Raw genomic sequence first — 20225 nt, forward strand, 5'->3', positions numbered from 1 at the left:
TCCAGGATGCAGTTTAAGACCTCTGGACTGCGAGCCACTGTCACTCTGCTCCTGATCTCACATTTCCCCCCACCCAGGACACAAGCATGTGTGCAGCCACACAGTCAGCAAGACAAGTTTGCTGATCCAGCCAGAAAGGTTTGGCTTTTTCTCTTCTGCCTGCAGGATCAGTGGTGCTGCTGGGCCCCCGCGCCAGTGCTGGGCTGCTCTGCCTTCCCAGCTCCAGCCTGCAAGCACGCTGCCTCCAACCAGTGGCCACACCACACCCTGATACTCCTTCCAGACTGGGCCTGGGAACGCTGTCACCCAACTTACCTGTTCCAGGGCGGGGGAGGCTAATGTAACTGGGAGGGTGTGGCTGATAAAGGCGGCGCTGACAGATGAAACTGCATGCTTTGGCTTCCCATGAGAGATGCATGGTCCTTATATCTAAATGGCTTGATGGCAGTAATACAGTCTGTACCACTGCAGTGAGAAGGATTAAAATAATAATAATAATAATAATAATAATAATAATAATAATAATAATAGAATATAATAGAATGTATGAGTAGATGAGTAGTACCTTTTCAGATACCCGAGAACATCATAAATATGTTTGTTTAGGTTGAAACATCAGACCCTGTGAGAGATGCACACTCCTCCACAGTGGCCAATGGGGGCCAGGTGAGAGATGTGGCAAATTTGAACAGGCACATGTGTTAGGGCAGCTAGCTCGCCATAAAAACCTTCTTCGGCTATAAAGACAGGAGAACTTGATTATAACAAGTGTCTTAAACACTACAGCTCTAACTTACGACTAGATTTCCAAAAATGGTATGTGCAGTTTATCTCAAGTCCTCAATGACTATGGGGTACTTTAAAAGAGGATCTTGTATCTTATCTTGAAAATATGCTCTGCAACTGTAGTGCAAAACTAAATATTAAACATGGAAAAAGAAACATGAAAATGTACTCTTACTTCTCCATCCTTCTGTCTGACTTTGGAGTGTCTTGCCTTTAAAGTGCAAAGGTTTCTACTGCCAAAACATCAGGGTTTTAAGTGATTAAACAAAACCACGGGTTACACTGCAAAAAAATTATCTATATGATATATGAAACACTGACGCCTTCTGCTTCACTCTTTCTCCATTATCAATATCATCCTACCTCTCCTAACATCTACCTTTGCTGGATTCTCCACGCCTGATCCAGAATCTAACTTGGAAGATGGTGACAGAATCCCTCTTTTTTCATGTGAAGATGCTACATATGCCCGTGCAATTAGTGCAATGCAAAATTAAATAAAACCAAATTAAGGACAAACAAACAAGCAGTGTGATTTGGCAAAAAAAGCTGGAGGAAGCACTTTTACATTCTCTTTCCAGGTAACAGATTTGCCAGAGTACTCATGAGACAGAGCCAAACTTTTTTTTTTGAAAATAAAATAATCTGTCAGAAGTTCTAATACATTTTGAATGCAAATATTTTTCCAACCTTCCTTTCAGAACAGAGCCCTAGAGCTGTAAAAAGAGTTGGTCACTTGTTCTGCTATTGAACTCATACGGATTTTTACCCTCCTCAGGCAAAAGCATAAGTTGTGCTTTGACATGACATGGCAAGAGATGGAGTGATGCTGCTAACACCTGAAGAAGAAAAACACAAGGCAAACATTCAGGAGCATTCATTCAGCAGAAGGCTGAAGCAGTCTGTTGGTTTGGCCCCAGACTGTTTCTCAGGTGATGGCTTCAGTGCCAAAGAGCACCAGCTTGTACGTCTGCCACCATACAGACACCACAATCACCAGCCAAAGGGAACATGCCTCATGCACAGAACCTGTTTATTAAGTTTCTCCCTTGATACTGTACAAAGGCACCTTCATTCTCCAAAAGCCTGGGTGATTCTGAGAACCACGTGGGCTAAGGCTTTCCATTTAACTACAGCCGCTTTTATGCAAGAATAAATGTAATATAATTAATAGTCAACAGATAGGACTAACTCTCATGCAGGTATGGGAGCATTTTAGTAATTAGGACTCTGATTAAGACAGGGCAGCATTAAACTAACACTGTAGAAGTTAAGCAAACACTTAACTAGCTTCCTGCATTCAGGCCTAAAAGCCTGTTAAAGTTACCAGACCTTAGAAGAAAAGTGAGGTAATGTATCCTGCACACCAGCAAGTCATAAGCAGCAGGGAACACACCCTCTACCCACTTGTAATTAGAACTAAGAGATGGAAATTGTACAGCAGTTGAATAAGTTTGAAGTTTGGACCAGATGGCATTTAAACAGGGAAAGGTGCCTGCCACCTTAAATGTATAGCTCTTATTTTTAATCAATTGTGAAGCAATGTTTATTCTTCTAAAAGGCTCTGTACTTCACTGACAGCTTTTTGTTAAATCAGCTTCCATACAGTCCCTCAGTTTTCTGTTGTGCACTGGTGCCTCTCACAGTGGTCATCACAGTAATACATCAGTCCCAACACATTCCACACTAGACAAGAAACTCCTCTGCACCTGGAATTTAAAACAAAAATTCAAAAACAGAAGCTGATCCAATTTATATGCTAAACTTAGATGTGTGGCCACCACCCTTCGCTGATGGTACACTGAAGATGTTAAGGACAAATCAAGAGTATTTTTCGCCCCGAAAACATGGGTGCACAAACACAGAATGGAAAGTAGTAAATTATGAACTAATTCTGGGCACCATGCCTCAGGAAAGCCATGCAGTCTTCCCAAGGGGAGGCAAGGAAGAAAGACAAGAGCATTTATACACACAGAAACCAACTCAATGTGGCAAGATTGCAGGAATCAGTGCTCTTTAATACAAAGAAGCAAAGTCCAGAGGAGTGATGTTAATAGCTTTTAAATGCATAATGGGCAATAGCAAAGAATGAAATTATGGTTTTAGTCTTCATAGATTTGAATGTAGTAATGTTAGCAGATAAGATTTCAGGCAATATTCCTATTAGGAAGCACCATGATACAGAGAGTGAGGCATTGGAATTGATTTACCTAAGTTTGTAGACTCGTCATCAGGATTATTAAGGAAAATGTGATGAAAAAGGAAAAAAACAAAATCACATTTGCCATGGATTACATTAGATTAAATGGATCCTAATAAGCAGAAGAGCCAGACAACTTCCCAAAATTCTTTTAATTCCCTTTTAAGTAAATAGATATACATACATATATAACATAGAATAATTATTATCTGCCAAAGGACCCTTTTTAATAGCTTGTACAGGTTTTTTTGCCTAGTTTTGTCATCTCTCTTCTCATCCTCCTAGGCTTTTTCGTTTTGTGCTATCACAGAAATAAATCACCATTCTTTTTGCTACAGAGTCACCAAACCACTACTCAAAGCCAGCCTGATGTTTAACACACTGCAATCTGCTAAATGTGAACCTACCAGGCCTACAATGCAGATATGATCAGATGGTTTCAGAATTAAAGACTCAGTTTGACTTCTTTTGCTGCAGGCAGAATACGTAACTTTTGTGCAATGCTCCTCTGTTGGCAAAGGAGGTCAAGATTCAAGATTTTGAAGAATGCCTTGGCTTTTCCAAAATTTCAGTTATTCAGAGGAAACATTGCCTTGTCTATTTCTGAAGAAAATGAATGTAAGTTATAAATCATTAGAAAATAAATCAGGTTTCCTAAAACATATTTAAATATGATATAACACATAGAGACATTTTTCTACATAAGGCTAATTTGGGCACAGTTTTAAACCATCTTTGAAGACCAATTTCAAGACAGAGGAGTCAAAACTGTTTAATTAGCCAGGATGGTTAGATGAGAAGATGGAAATATTGTTCCATGCAGAGTTTTTCCCCACGGTCCCTTCAGATGCAGTGACAGATGCACTGAACTAGAAGGCTGGCAATGGCACTGCTGATGCGACACTGCTGATGGAGCTGCCAAATTCCACAACCAAAAACTGAATGGGACAGCTGAGTGGCTTCTTACCCAGAGGTCTCAGGATGACAGAACAGGCTGACAAACAACCACGTCCTCAAAGATCTGAGGCCAACTGCAGAGGTTTGCACAGAAGAAAACATCTGTAATGTCCTCATGACAGCAAACACCCAAATTCCTCTCTATTTGTAATACCTGTAATTAACAGGTGTGGAATAGTTTGTCAACAGCTGTTATCATAAAGCTATGGTATTTGTCCTACAAGCACAGCAGAGCTCTGTGAAGCTGTACCCACCGTCCAACACTCCCTTTCCCACAGAGCACGACAAATAAGATAATGAAATTGCCCTCAAACAGAAACTGAACACACACTGGAACAGAATTCAAGTTTCCCATCTGCCTTCTTTATCCTTCCAACACTGATATAAGTTTTGAAATAAGATCTACTTATTGTTGGTAGTTCTCTAAAATTAATACAGAGAGTAAGGGCTTCTCCTTGGCATTTTCCCTATGAGGAACTGCTTCCTTACCTAGATATAGTCTAATATTTCTGATTACTATGAACAGGTGAGGTGACATTGCAGTGTGTGGTTTTTTAAAAGCCAGGAAAGAGTCATTCACTAAAAGCAACCTACAAACCATATTAGCTATTTCTTTACTACTGCATTCTTATTATGTACTGTTATTTAGTAGCAAATATACTGCTATTTCTGAGGGAAGCCAGTTGCTATGCTTTTTAAACCAATGCTACATGTATACTCACTTGTAAACCAATGCAAAGCTAGAATCAAGTGGATATACATATGTTCATGGTCTAATAAAAAGTAAATCCATCACTCTTTGCCAAGGAATTACTGCAAGATTGAAACAAAGGGAAGTTTATTACAAGACAGAATCCTTAAACAGATCAGTGCAGCAGAGGATGAGAACACCCTGCAAGGCTTCATGCACTAGGCAATACTGGCAGTGCTTCTAACAACAAAAAGTTCCACGCCTGCCCACTGTGTTCAGTAAGCCCAGGAAAAGAAAACATGGCAGATGGGTGGATTCTCTGCAAATATGTATTTAAAAATATTTCAGAGACTTTATTTGACAAATACTGACTTCATTGAAGTGAATGGAAAAAAAATATTTTAGTTCAATAGAGACACAATAGAGACACAATAATTTTACTCTGTGGAAATACCAGTACAAAATCCTTGAGGTTTAAAATATATAGTCATTTAGATCAGGCTATGATCTGTCTTCAGGTAGACTTGCTGATATTTGACACATTTCAGGCAGCACAAAAATGTACTGCATTAAAATACTTGATCAGTTTGAAGTAGCCAGCAAATGCTTACAGATTAGTTATGACAGCTGAAAGATAGGGGGAAAAAAAGAATAAATATGACACAAAAAAAGTTTACCAGGAAGTAATTTAAAACAACATATTAACAACATTTATGTTCTTAGAATATCTTGAAATTCTACTACAAATTATTTTTCATTTGCACTTAATACCATGCTGCTTCTTTAGTGATTTTTTACATTTAAAATCATATTATACTTTTAATTATTTTTCATCTAGCTATGAAGAGAAAAAAAACGGACAAGGGAAGAGAAAACTCTGAAGATGAATGTTTTCTGCCTCGTGTGAAATGGCAAATATATCTAGCCTAGCAAATCCTAATCTAGGTTAGAGAAGCCCTTGGCTTTACAAAACGACCAGTATTTCAAGAGGTCCCATAAAACATGGCTATAATGGGATCCCCCAGAAGTGCCTCGACAAGTTCCCTCTTTTCTAAAGACATCCAGTCCAATGAAATCCTGCCAGCCAGAGGCAACCCAAACTTTCTGCTTTCTGATTTTTCTTTCTTATGCAAGTTAGTGAAGCTGCCTGGCAGGCTCACTTGGGACATGTGAGAATGGTTCAGTCTCCCATTAAATGCCTTTCAAAGACATTTGAGCCCACAATAATTTAGTACCAACACAAAAGATAACTATCTACTAACATTTTATCTTTCCATCACCTTAGGTATAGGGATCTAGTAAGAACTTAATAGAAGACCACTGTGGGTAAAACACTGAAGTAAGTGAAGAAGGAGAAAAAGCTGTAATACAAATTTTTCTGGGAGAAAATGTAAAGAAATGAGGAGTATTTTGTGGTACAAGTGCCATGCATTTCTAAAGCAATAAATATATAAATGTAATAGGAATCACTCCATACTCCATTGATTTACACTCCTGGTTTGAACCAAATTAAGACTCAGTTAAGGTTCACTTTAGAGATACCAGACCAGCTGAACAAACCAGAGATATCAGATCATCTGAAGTCATGAGGTTCAGTTTCAGCAATGGTGACACATAACTGTTTTTCTGAGGCTAATGGTAATTTTCCCACAATGTTTTTGCATTACTTGTTGGCTTCATAACACAAATGTCTTGTTTGGTAGTTTCCTGGCTGGAAGGACCTACTTACTGCCAGTTGGCGGTACCAGGCAAATCATTTCAGCAAAGAAAGGCTGATCCTAATCTCTTCTCGTGCAAGGCTAATACAGTATCAGTGAAGAATTCAGTATCTGTATTCCTGTGCGTGCACAGCTCCCATCTGAACTTTGGACCTGAAAAATTGGTTGTTGTATGGGACTTCCTCACCTTGAAGTAAAGTCATGTTCAGTGATCCTTAACAGCATCTGGGAAATCCCACAGCCCCTGAAAGGCTCACCAGCTCTGAACTGTGACATTCTGGCTACTGGCAGCAGGGGCCATTCCTTATGTGAGGGCTAAACAGTAGAGGGGAGGGTGTAATATGTGTCTAGCTGTACTTCGGATCTAATTTCATCTTATAGCTCCAAGGATCTTGTCACCTTTAGTTCCAGAGTGTAATTTAACCTATGCATTCAACCCTCATAGTGATCCTCTCCAGCCTGCAGTTGCACCTTTTTCCAGGCAGACTGAAAATCTCAGCAGATACATCCAAAAATGGGAGCATTAAGCAGAACCTTGCAGCATTTCTCATTCTTCCTCCCTTTTTTTCCAAACACTTCTGCAGAAGCCTCCACTTTTGAAATGTAGGGCTCTGTAAACACTACTTTCTTCAGCATTATTTGAAGTTTAATAATTTCCCACTTTGACACACTAACATGTACACTTTAATCCCTCAGAGTCCCTATTGGCAGCACAAAGGCTACAGGTGTCTGCCCTACCTCTGGAATTCCGGATACTGGACATCTAATTTTTGTGTTCTTCAATAATCCTTAGGAGTCTTGAGAAGGATACCTCTACTGAATTATTTTGGTTGCTCAGTTTCCCATTCAAAAATAGGTGCTTTGGAAAACTATGCCTTGCACTTCCATAATACTGTGCAGTTCAGTCTACAGTTCATTTTGTTTGGAAGCCACCGAGGCAGGTCACCACAAAACAGTTTACCTTAGCTATTAGTCTCCTGCTTCTCTACAAGATTTAATAAATTAAGACTGTCTGGCTAATATATCTTCACAGCTCCACATACTGACCAAGGAGCATGTAAAATTCTTAGCCTTTGTAATTTTAGGCAGAAGAAAACTTCAGTACTGTTAATAAAAAGGTTTAAGGTAAGTAAGTTACCCAACAAAACATTTGGGGCTTCCTGTTCACAAACTAGCACTCTAAGCATTGTTATTTGTAGAGCTCCTTTGATTTTCCTAACAGGCCAGTCTTCTGTATAGTGAAAATAGGTGAGAAGAAAGAAGGCAAAGACTACTTTTACCCACCACATAAGTAAGCAGTGACACTGGGGTCAGATACATGTAGATTATTCTTAAGTTCTTTTTAAATTACTCAGAGATTGTGTTGAAATCTCCAGAATGAAAGAAAAATGTTCCTTTCATTAACTTATAAATGAATTGAGGATTTATTGTAAGTCATATGCATATGCAAGGTTGGGTGAACAGGTATATTTTAACTGAAGGGTAAGCTGATATGAGAAGGTGACCGAGACAGAGGAGCAATGTCACAGCAATTCTGGATTCTGGATTTTATTAGTGTAGCAAAATAACACAATCTCATGAACAGAAAGAGAGAAAGAGAAAATGGCTAAATACTTAGCCTTCATCTCCCCACTCCCCACTCCCCTACTATGCCCTGCAGAGCTGCCCTGCGAACAGGAGCAAGCAAGATCTACAATGTGAAACTCTGCTTCTTGCAGACACCAGTGATTGCTGTCCTCAGCACAGATTCAGCATTTGTCTTTCTCCCTTTTCTCCTGCACATTCCTCCCGCAGACCTCTAGCAACTCTGCATCAGGGCAATAGCTGCATGCCACAAGATGGTCTGGAGAGAGACTGCTGTCCCAACATAGCATGGAGATGACTCAGTAGTGACAAAGTAAATCATCCTTCAAAGATAAGTCAATAGTGAGTAAGTAATTTTATCTGTCAAGAGTTAACATGCAATGAATACTTGTAAAGGTTACTCAACATAAAAATCTACCAGTGGTTAGACATGAGTTCCCTCACATAGGCTAACCAAGGAAGTCTATGAAGTAATAAATTCCACTTGACTTCTCATGAAAAGTCTTAAAAACAGCAAGCTGTATGTATACACTCCTAGAAAAAGATTGTACCCTAAGAGACAGCTTACAGCCAGATATCTTACTTAAAGATGCATCTTGCAAGTATTTCTTAGGAATCATGTTAAATTGCCATGTAAAAATACTTTAAAAAACAGTGAATGTGTGTGCAGAATAGCTTGCAATGAACAAAAAAACCCCTAAAGCTGCTTTAAAAAGCCCAAAACACTTGTTGAACCCACACACACTGTGAAGCCATAAACAGTCTGGAAGTTAACTTCAGACCACTGAAAAGTTGAACTCACTTTTCATTTCTGTCACTATTTGCATTTTTCTTTTTTTTTTCACTAACATAAAAGCATTAATCTGTTTGGATTTTCTTCTTGAATGTACTTTTCAAGTTCTTATATAAATTTCTAGCATGGCAAGATATCTTTCCTATAAACTCTGTGAAAGCATAGCTTATGAGTTTAAAACATTCTATTTAATTAAAAGAAATTAACAGTTCTCTTAAAATGTGCAAGCAGCAGTTGTATATTCTGAAATCCAGGCTGTAAGTATACATCCCTTAAATTTTCCTAGCTTCTTGAATAAATAGATCCTTTGAGGTTTCCCAGATAAGATATATTTTAGATTACTTAGGCTACCCAAAGAATGCTTTTGCCACTCTGAGCAAGAGCTGAAAGTGCATTTATCTTGCTATAAATAAGGTGACTCTTAAAGAATGAAGTTCAGAAGTGTTAATGTCAACCCTTTACTGAACATAATCTTTAGTAGGTTAACTCCATGTCTCAAAGCACCTGAGCTAGTTTAACTCAAATTTGAAATCAATTCTGACCTTTACAACATATGCAAGTCAGGAAAAGCTGATTGAATAATTTCAGAATTCCAAGATACAAGTTTTATCATAAAACCTAGGTAGGAACAAAGCTGTTTTGAAAGTTTCCATTTAAATATTATGTTGACTCACAACTACCAGGAAAATCACACAGACTAAAAGGTATAACTGAAATGTCCATAAACAATGTATGTATGGAATAATTCAACTCATCAGAAGCAAATCCTCTCTTCCCTGCTTTATAGTACTTGGGTTTAGATATGCTGCTTCAAAAAAGAAAAGTGCAAGGGCAATTAGCAATTGTTGTCTCTTTCTTTCACTACAGTTAAATTTTTTTACAGCTATGGATGGCCTTGTGCAAAACATACATAAAAACTTTGGATGTCCCAGGTTATAAACACTAAATAATGAAGGTAGCATAGCAATACACGCTGGGGTGAAATTCTCACTGTATAGAAGGCATGGGTAAAAGTGTTAGGTTTTTTAAGTATAAAAGAATATTCACATTATCTTGAAGTAACACATTGTTCTCCTTCTCTGTGCAAGGAATTTAATCCAGTGCGTGCAAATCTGCATTAGAATTCATATCCTTATAGGCTTTGTAGAAAAACAAAACATTTCATTTTTTTGTACCTACACATAAAGTCGGAGCTACCTCTTTTAGACACTACTCATATTTGCTGGCACGCACATGTATCACAACACAATAGCAGTTAATAAGAGAAATATGTTAGCCTTTCACAGTTTTTTTAAAGTGCTCAATGACTATTTTTACAGTTCATAAAGTGAATCATAAGGTTCTGTTCAAACAATGACAGCATTATAAAATCATATAATGGTTTGGGTTAAAAGGAAAATTTAAAGACCTGCTAGTCCAATCCCCCTGCCATGGGCAATGACAAATTCCCCTAGACCCAGTTGCTCAAAGCCCCATCCAGCCTGGTCTTGAACATTTGCAGACACACACATCTTCCCTCAGCAAGCTGTTCCTGGGTCTCACCACTCCCATTAGGCCACGTCACTTCAGAAGATTTGGGAATTCTGGTCTCCAGGCTGTCTCTTAAATAACAATCTTATCTAAAGATTTTCCACACTTGGCAACTAAACTCATATATCTAGACCACTAGGGCCACTTGGTATTAACAGGGTTTTCAAGACATCATGCAAGGAGTCTGCACCTACCAGCCTCATTAGTTAGGAGATATACAGTGCTTTGAACACTTATGTCAACATTTACAGCACAGTTTCTGAGCCAGTTTCCCATATGTATTGATTGCATACCATTTCAGACATGCCAGAGGGCACGAAGAAAGGCTGGAATGGAATTAAGACACAGCCTAACAGCCAGAAGCAGAGACAAGGGCAGGATAACCCTTTCAGTTTAAACGTTTAGACCTATGCCTAGCTAAAGTGATGTCACATGGGCATAGCTGTAGGCAGAGGAACAAAACATGAACTCTCTCTGGACCATTAATACTTCGTGATACTTTTGTCAGGGAGAGTTAAGAGAGTTAATTTTCCTGACAGTAGCTGGTATACATCTTTTGGATATGACAGTATTGATAACACAGGAAGTTTTAGTTATTGCCAAGCAGCACTTTCACAGCATCAAGGCCTTTTCTGATTCTGAAAAATCTAATTTGGAGCACTTCATAACCAAAAAATCTTAAATTGCAGTTCACTTTTATAACAGAAAATAAGCCTCCCTTTAATGAATACAAACCCAACCATGCAGATCCTAATTTAACAGGAAAAACAATTAATTTGGGGTAGTTTTATAAACAGTGTCAATAAATCTAAACCAAATGAATGACCAATAACTTTCAACGGTCTTAAAAAACACATCTAAATTTCAGTGTGGAAGAAGAAAACCCAAACAACAAGCATGGCATTAGCATCTCCAACTCTCTGCATCTTACACATTCAGATAAAGTAACAGCTAAAGTCAATCGTGTTTGACTGCTATCCAGTTATTTATATGAGTAAACGAAGCTGGCGTCCGAGCGGGGAGAGGAACTGGCAGTGTGCCGTTCATCAATTTTATACAATTTGTATAAAACAGGGCACCCTGCAAGCACTCTGACTGCAGTCTGGCTATCTATGGGGACAAAGCTAAGCAGAAACACCAAAACAGGCAACACTCTGGTTTACCTAATGACAAAGCCAGAGATTTCTTCACTTTGCAGGTGAATTTGCCAAGGACAGACCTGCAGAAGAACTCACTCCTGGAATAGTGGCCAGCAGAGTTGCACACACAACAGTCTCCTTTGAGACAGGAAACCTTTGGTATGGGCTGTGTACCCATGCATTTGCAGTTCTACTACCTGAACGGATCACCTGAAGGCAGAATAAAAATTCTCATGGTTCCTGGAAGTCTCAAAGACTCCACAACGTGCTGGACTGTACGTGGCTATAATGGAAAGGCATGACCCTTAATGAAATGATAACTCAGGTCATCTCCACTGATTCCACAGACCTTTAAAGAACATTTAAGGGTGGGGGGTGGGGAGAGGAACACAAGAGAATGAAATTATTCCTCCACAGCTTGAACAAATTACATCAGGCTTTAATATCTGAAGCAGGTTAGGAGCTCACATTTACATCTTACATCACCAGGAAAAGGAATGAATATTTTGGGGTGACTTCATGAGTAGCATACAAATCCATAAATTTCACATAAAGAGTGATCTTTGCTTTTTAGGCTTGTTTCTAAGAAATTTCGTGGTTGAGAGAAGTGTGGAAATTAACTAATTTCCCTAATCACCTGTTTATCAAATAAATGTATTACCGTACACAGCATGAACAGATAACCACAGTAGCTTCTATAACCAATCGTGACTTTCATCCTGCAGTTCCAACTAATTACCAACACATGGTGGGAATAATCCATTGGCCTTTTGTGGTGCTCAGAAGCACACAGTGAGTATCTGCTCACTTTAGCAAGAGATCTGCTATTTTGGAGGTGGTGAAGACATTTACAATAGTAGCTTACGTATCACCGTGTGATTACACATTCCCCTCTACTCACAGAATTTCTAATAAGACTTCCTGCATGCATTTCATAGCAAAATTTCTTCATTCTATTTTACTGATGTGTAAGCAGCATTTGTGACCACGTAAAAATGACCTCAACTTGAACTTAGGAATGAAAAGTCATCCCTGTGGCCTTTTCTTTCTCCAGATTTCACTCTCTAGTTGAAACGCTGGCCCAGGCACAATGAGCAAATATGAGACTGGACAGCCATTGCTTCTCAAGAGTAAAAACTGCCAGTGCCAGATATGGACACAGAGATATTGCCGGTTTTACCTCTTCCAGAATAACTTTTCCAAGGAGCTACACCCTTGTCTAGCTTGCTCAAATTCTGAAAATTGCTGTTTATGACTGTGGCTGTAATAGCTGACCTCACCAGAAGTGCCAGGAATGAAACCACAGTCTTTGGAAAGCAACGGGATCCATAAGATCCAGACTCCTTATTTTGAGAGACTGTGCTATGAGATTCCCAATCCTAAACCACACGACATGTCTATGCCAGGATAACAGCTCAGATTCCACAAATCACATCCATAATGTTAGTAGAAGTTTTTTTAGCATCTGGTGTACTTTTAAATGGACACCAAATCTGTTTGTCAGAGAGAGTCTGAGCTGCTAAATAAATAGTGATAAATTTCCTAATACTACTGGGCAGAGTGTTCCTGCAAGTACAACGTGTGTTTATCAGTTTCCCACTGAGCTAGCGTTGACTTTCAAATTTCCTTTAATCTTATTATAGTAAACATAGTACAGCTCTCTGGCAAACAAGAGGAACATTCTTCCTGTAATATCATATGCTTCTTTTAAAGAAACCTTAGAGATGTCCAGAAAATAATTAGGCTCAACTTGGAATAACACAATAAACTTGTTTCCAAAGAAACAAGTTTCACAAAATATTATATTTTTGGACTGAAAAAAAACATGGCTATTTTTATAAGGAGAAGATTGGCAAATTCTGATAGGTACTCAAAATAGTGTTTGCATGTATCATATTTTTAAAGTCAGCTATTGAAACACCAACAGAAAAATATCTTTCTAGTTGGAAGCAGCCTACCTGAATTGAAGGAAAAAAGCAACAGGAATTTTGGATTTAGAATTCAGAAAATAGGAGACTTTACTTTGTGAAGGAGCTTTTGCAATGCTCCTTCAAGAAGAAAGAACACCAAGTGCAGACAACTTAAAAAATTAGATAAAGAAAACAAAATGGGATCTATTATGGTACAGTTTGTATTTAAAGCCTCTTTTCGTGTGAGAGGAATGTACAGTAGACAAAGGTGGGATTTGTCTTACAGTTCAAAAAACCCCAAAAATCTAGGCTGAGTTGTTGAATAACTTTATGTAAGTGACTGAAGGGACTTTGGGAACCCTAAAGCAAGACAGTTTCAGGTAACATATATTAGCTCAATTTCCAGTTGTGTGCATTTGTCTTGTTTGCTTCAGGGTTTCTACAGAGACAGTCACTACATATATCAAAAATTAAACACAATGGTGCTATTTTCACATATCTTCTGTGATTTTTGAACAAAACAATAAATATTCCCCATAATCAGTTTCTGTGGCATTTGAATCTTCAGCTACCATTTAAGAAGCCACACATTGTGAGCCATGACTTTAACAAAGGCTCAGCTTCAGTAAAGAATGGAAGAATTTAAGAGACAGATGAACAATCTTCCCCTGCCTACACGGAATCCAAGATGCTTAGACTTTGTTTCAGTTTGTAAGTAGTCACTCTTCAGACTATCCCAGCAAAAGCTGTTCTCACTAAAGAATCAGACAAAGTTTCCATGGACATCATTAATGAAGAATATAGACAAAAGTCAACAAACATGCTAAGTATAAATCCATTGTGTGTAGTAATCTGAAAGGTATCAGCCAGAGAACAATTTAAATCAAAATACAAGAGATAGCCATCTCTCTCTTTATTAGCAGACTTTACTGGATGCATCCATTAAGTCATGCAACATGTTCACATATTCCCATCTTCTTTGCCTGTCAGTCTCATCTTGTTCCTCACAAAGGACACTGAGCTCCAAATTATGTTGACAGAACAGGAACGGACAAACGATAGATGGATCATAACAAAGAACATGCCTAGAGCAAGGATGTCTGATGTCTGAGAGCTTCCTTTTGGATGCTTTCCTTTTGGATAGAAGCTCTGACCCACTATTTACACCCCTACCCCAAGCTCTCCCACATATTTTTAAATGACAGCTTTCCAGATGTTATCTCAATGGAGACTGGCCAGATTTATGGGCAGGATCTCACTTAACTCCGAGCCATGCTAGTGTTTTGGCCTCACTGGAAATGAGATTAGGTCTGAGATTTGCACCAGGGAAAAAACCTGCCCTTCCATGCCAGAAATGGCGATGGACAATTTTTACAATGCTGTTTGTTTTTTTGTTAGCACTACTGTATAATATCAGTCTATTTGAGCATTATCATAACAGCACTTAAGTAGGGTAATAGGATAGATGAGACATGGCTGGAATCCACAACAACACTGCATGTAAACGGAGACGGGCAAATAATTCTCATCTAGACCAGCCCAACAGAGTTTTCCAGCTCCAGAAAGTGTTTGTACAACACAAGGTCAACAAGGCGTTCTGCATGAGCTGTACAAGTGTTGTTTCCAAGTTTTAAGAGATGTTAAAAATTCAGGAAATTTTCAAGATTTATTGTGTTAAATCCACAGTCTGACACTGTATTTGTGCACTGCCCATCACACTCAATAAAAACTGGTTCCAAAATGAAATTTGGAGGGTAAATAATACATTTTCCTTTCACAGTGTACTTTACTTCTCCCACATCCTTAGCACAAAATAGACAGAAACAAAATTTTTTATGAGTCTTTCTCTACTTGAATAGATCACAATTTTAATTTCCTCAAGTTTCATTGCAAATTATGGTTTCTCCAAATACTCACTTCCCAAGCAACAATAACTTTAAAATTGCTGGGAATGAGAGATAAATTCACCCTTTTTCTTTCTCCAAAAATCTTGTAATAAAGACAGTAGCATGCATATTTCTATATACAACTCACGTTTACAGTATAACCAATTCTATATGGCAGCATGGTCTACATGGAAAACTGACCTTAGCAAATCCCCCTAACTTTTATGACTAATCTAAAATAACTCTATATGCACCATTATATCTCTTTGAGATATTATCTGAACCGCAACAAAGAACAAAATATTCCAAATGTCACAGATAAATATGGTTAAGCACAGAAGAAAAAAAAATGTTAGAAGCAGGTGCTGTAAGATGACTTTTTGAGAAAGACAGGTTACAACTGAAGTTGCCATGATTGTATCATACCAGATATTGAAAGATGGATTGCCTTCTGTTTTAATGTCCTGGAGCGAGACAGATTTTTATGGTCTGCTTCCCCTTCTGAAACAGGCTTCAAAAATCTTCTTAAAATTGATAATAAAAACCTTAATGCATTGAGAAGAAGAAATACCATGGTTTCAAGTGCCATACCATCATCTACACAACTCACGTTAAAATCTATACATCATCCCACAGAGAAGCTATGCACTGAAATAAGACTTGGAGTAGACAGCTTCTAGCAACAGAAATACAGTCATGGGAGTAGGAAATCCTCTCTTCTTTTTCACTTCTTATTGTTCTATATAGCACAACATTTTCTGCAATCGGAATGCTGTCTTGGAGCAGTCCCAGTGATCCAGGACAAGAAGAATATTTGTATCAAGCATGCTCTACACATGCAATCCTACCATTTCCATTATAATCCAATGGAAATGCATGTAAATCTGAAGAGCTGGTAAGAAAGCCACTTTTTGCAGCAATGACAACGATCTTCCATTTCTACATGAAAGAAGGACCTGATCCCTGATTGCTCCAATAATATATTTTAAAGTAAGAAATGCTTTCATAAAAGAGATAACTGTTTATAATTAACAGAATAATTTTTCAATTTAACATCATTTTCCCCAAAGAAGCAAACCAAATAAAAACATGAAACTCTAAGAAACCAGCCAAATCACCAAGAAACAGAAAATGGAAACTTTTTTCCCTTTACAGTGAAAACTGCAGAAAAAAAAGGTTTAACATGTTTTAATGAAGCTTGAAGTTTTAAGTGGATGTTTCTGAATATCTCCCCTTAAACATTCTCCCCCTGCTTGAGGCAACTAGACTCCAGGATCAGGGCATGATTCTCATCATGTGCTGGAATCCAGGAACTACCCCCACAGGTGAGATTTCCTCCCAAGCAATTCTTCTGGTGCCCTGCGGGAGATGCAGTCAGCCACAATGCTGTGCCAAGGGAACACAGTGAAGCATTTCTAAATGACAGCTTTAAAGTCTCAAGCCAACATTTCTCACCACTCCCAAATACAACAAAGAATACAAACAGAAGAATACGCAGAAGGGCTATGGCCAGGGACAGGCAAACGACCATGAAGGAGCATCAGCTGTCCTTTCCTAAATGCAACACCCAGCAGACAAGCACAAGGCTACACTATCCAAAGTTCCCACTCAAAAGCTAGCCTCCTACCACATGCCAGACTAGGAAAAAAAAAAACAAACCAAAATTGGCCATCTTTATTTTGAACTGAAGATATCTCAGCAGGACAGCCCTGGCTGGTCGCAGGGCTGTGCTGTCCAGCTCATCCAGGTGTTTTTTGGTAACAGGTATGTGAGCAATGGTGCAAGAAGCAGGGACTACAGCCCACACCCCTGGGAAAGATGGCTAGTATGGCCCTCAGAATGTGTGGTGTCTCAGGAACAGCATGCTGCAAATGGACCAGGTCTACTGTAGCAGCTAGCACAGCCCAACAGCAACTGACAGGCACAGCAAAACATTTAGGCACAGAAGACACTGTATGTATTTTATAGAGTTTTACTCCCAGCTGGATAGGGTCATATGGATTGTATTTCCAGAAACAACTCCAGCATGTCTCTTAGTTTAGATTCATCTTAAAGGAATCCAACTGGCCCACCACGAACTATATGGAGATGGTGGGAAGTAAGTGGAACAACTGAAGGATGGGCATCAAAAGCCCACTCCTGTCATGAACCACAACACTATAACTGCACAACCTATACCCAGGAGCATCCGTGTGTGGAGGGAAAGACATTCTTATGCTACCCTTTAAGATATTCTTCAGATGTCAGTAAATCTGCACAGTCGCCTGAACCGCTCAATTCTTACTCAGTAACTTGGAACTGCTCACTGAAACAATTCTAACTCTAGATCAGAAATTGGTAAACATCACTGTACCAATCCCAAAGTGGAATTTACCAGTTTCTGATGATTGGGTGAGAATTATTATGTTATTTTAGCAATAGTGTTAGAATTAAACCAGTTACCAGATTTATTAGGCAAAACTCAAACAGGATTACTTATTACAAAAGATGATCTGGATCTCTGAGATTTGCTGTTTCATCAAGATTGACAAATGGTGACTGAAACCAAGCATTTTCCAATTTATTGATGCCGTTCAGTGGGTACTTCAGATATTAATTTTTACCCTCACCTGATACTATGAAAAGAAGCAAAAGTCTCCACAATTAAATTCTTCAACTTTTCATACATTTGTTATATTCCCCACTGAAAGTCATGCACAGTATATTTAAAAGATAAAAAAGAAAATACATTTCAGCTAAACAAATCAGCTCAAAACCCTGGGTTAGCGGCATTTATTTTTGTTGCACTCTTGTGGAGGTCTTACTGATGCTTTTCACTGACACATCTTTCACTTACTAATCACACTGCAATGGAAGACTGAGTGAAACTCCCTGCTACCACAGCGGGCTGCAAGAGAGGTGAGGAGGCAAAATCCTACTTGTTGAGGTTTCTCGCTCATCCTAGAACAGAGATTTTACAAACCAGTCCTCCCTTTTCAGCTGCACAGTGATCACAAATCAAGAACTCAGGACTTCACTTGGATGACAGCAGTTCATGAGGACCATGCAACAAAAGTGAGGGAGAGTCAATTTGCTCAGTGTGAACACTGTCACAGCACCCTCATGTCCTGGCTCTCAAGGTAGGCACACTGCTGTTCCACACAGTTACTTTCTTGAAGCGATTTTTAAAAATCTTAGCATCTTACTCCTAAACTTTTGCAAGTACCAGCGTGAGAAGCAGGAACCAAGTTTTGCAAGTGAAGCATCTGCATCAAAATACATCAAGCACTATAAGCAAATACTTCAGGCTGTCCATACTTTTTGAAGTTCAAGAAACAATCTAATCCCCTAAGGAAACACAGCGTCTGTATTGTATTGGCACGGGTGGGAACACAAGATTCTGAAGTGATTGCTAATTTCACCCCGGTTGAGCAAGAAATAACCTTGAAGCAGCCTGATAAGCAACTTCCTAATTGGAGCTCTGAGCTGACATTGCTTGGTCTTGCACCTGCTGCTTCATGATTGTTGAGAGGACTGTGGGATTCCTAACCTGAGGCTTTTTCTCAGAGAATCTCTATCATTCGGCTGAAGTTCACCTGACTCTACTCATTGGGATTTCATTGTTAATTTCTCCTTTTCAGAGAGAAGAAGAAGAAGAAGGAAAAAAAAAAAAAAACCAAAAAAAAAAGAGGTTTAACTTATTATGAGCTGTTAATTTTGTCCTCAAAAATCCACCAAAAGTTATATAACCCCTTTCACAATAGCATGCTAAAAATAAGAGCTGTTCAGCCAAATGCCACTGCAATTTTTTTATAAGACCTGTGCCTCCAATTCTGCAAGACCTATGGAAGCACAAATATTTCCTTAACTTTAGCAGAAAGTCAGTCAGTAGGTCCTTGTGAGACAGACATGAGTTTGTATAATCCTCAAGTTCAAGGTAAAAAAACCCGAGTATCTGTATACGCACACGTATATTTCCAAGTCATGACTTAAAGTAATGCTATTCGCTCTTGGAGCTGATCCCTCGTGGGGTTTCATAATCACAAACCATCATTAACCCAAAGCAAAGAAAGAAAGGTACAAAGGGGCACAGGTTTCAAGCACGAACTATTTTTTTTTTTTTTTCTGGTTTGTCTTTCTTTTTCCTTTGCGGGGGAGCGTGGGGACGCGACGCACGACGTCCCAAACGCTGGCAAACCTGGCCATCCAGGTGCCTTGCCGGGGCGCTCGGAGCCCGGCGCCGCTCTCGCTGCGCTCGCTCCGTGCCCCTGCCAGCGCCCCGCGGGCTCGGACGCGCCGCTGCCCCGAGCCGTGCGCGGCCCCGCCGAGCTCCCCGCGCCGAGCCGGGACGGGCCGGGCGGCGGAGCGGGGCTGCGGGACGGGACGGGATGGGACGGGGCTGCGGGACGGGGCTGCGGTGCGGGACGGGATGGGACGGGGCTGCGGTGCGGGGCTGTGGGACGGGACGGGGCTGCGGGCTGTCACCGCACGGCGCCCGCGGGGCCCGCCGCCTGTCCCCGGAGGGGCGGTAGCAGGGCAAGAAGGAGGAGGAGGAGGAGGAAGGGAGCGAGCCGGCCGCAAGAGGAGCGGCGCCGGGTCAGGGTCCCCCGGCCGCCCCATACCTGCACGGAGGCGGGGAAGGGTCCGCAGCGCGCTCCGTCCGCCGGCTATAGATCCCAAGGGGCGATGAAGCGCGGTGGCGGTCGCCGCCCTGTGCCGCTGCTGCCGGTGGCGGTGGTGCGAAGCCCCGGCCGGCTGCAGATGCCCATAGGCGCTCGGTGGGGCCGGCGGTGCGCGCAGAGAGCGAGGCGGTGGTGCCGGTCCCGACGGCTGCGGGCAGCGCGGCACTGGCTCGGCGCAGCCACTGCCCGAGGAGAGGATCAAGGCCCCGCTTTCGATTGGCTCCGGTGGCCAAACAGCTCACACCGGCCTGCCCGCCCGCCCGCTCCTCCCGCCCGCCTCCCCTCCGCCGCCGGCCGCCCCGCTCCTCCCGCCGGCTTCCCAACCTGGCGGGCACTGCCGGCTCCGCTCGGTCCCCGCACACCCTCCCGC

General features: G+C 40.5%; 1 protein-coding gene across 1 annotated transcript in view; it reads right to left on the reverse strand.

The window, feature by feature from the left end:
- The window catches only part of GREM2 (gremlin 2, DAN family BMP antagonist), a 40825-nt gene extending 20814 nt beyond the window's left edge, over positions 1-20011 (reverse strand). Inside the window, exon 1 of the mRNA XM_054279798.1 lies at positions 19796-20011. The gene's annotated coding sequence lies outside the window, so the exon portion shown is untranslated. The remainder of the gene's footprint in view (positions 1-19795) is intronic.
- Positions 20012-20225: the final 214 nt, after the last annotated feature.

This window comes from Melozone crissalis, unplaced genomic scaffold (genome assembly GCF_028551555.1).
Source record: "Melozone crissalis strain CALT ecotype California unplaced genomic scaffold, PUWL_Pcris_2 ptg000027l_1, whole genome shotgun sequence".
Taxonomy (NCBI): domain Eukaryota; kingdom Metazoa; phylum Chordata; class Aves; order Passeriformes; family Passerellidae; genus Melozone; species Melozone crissalis.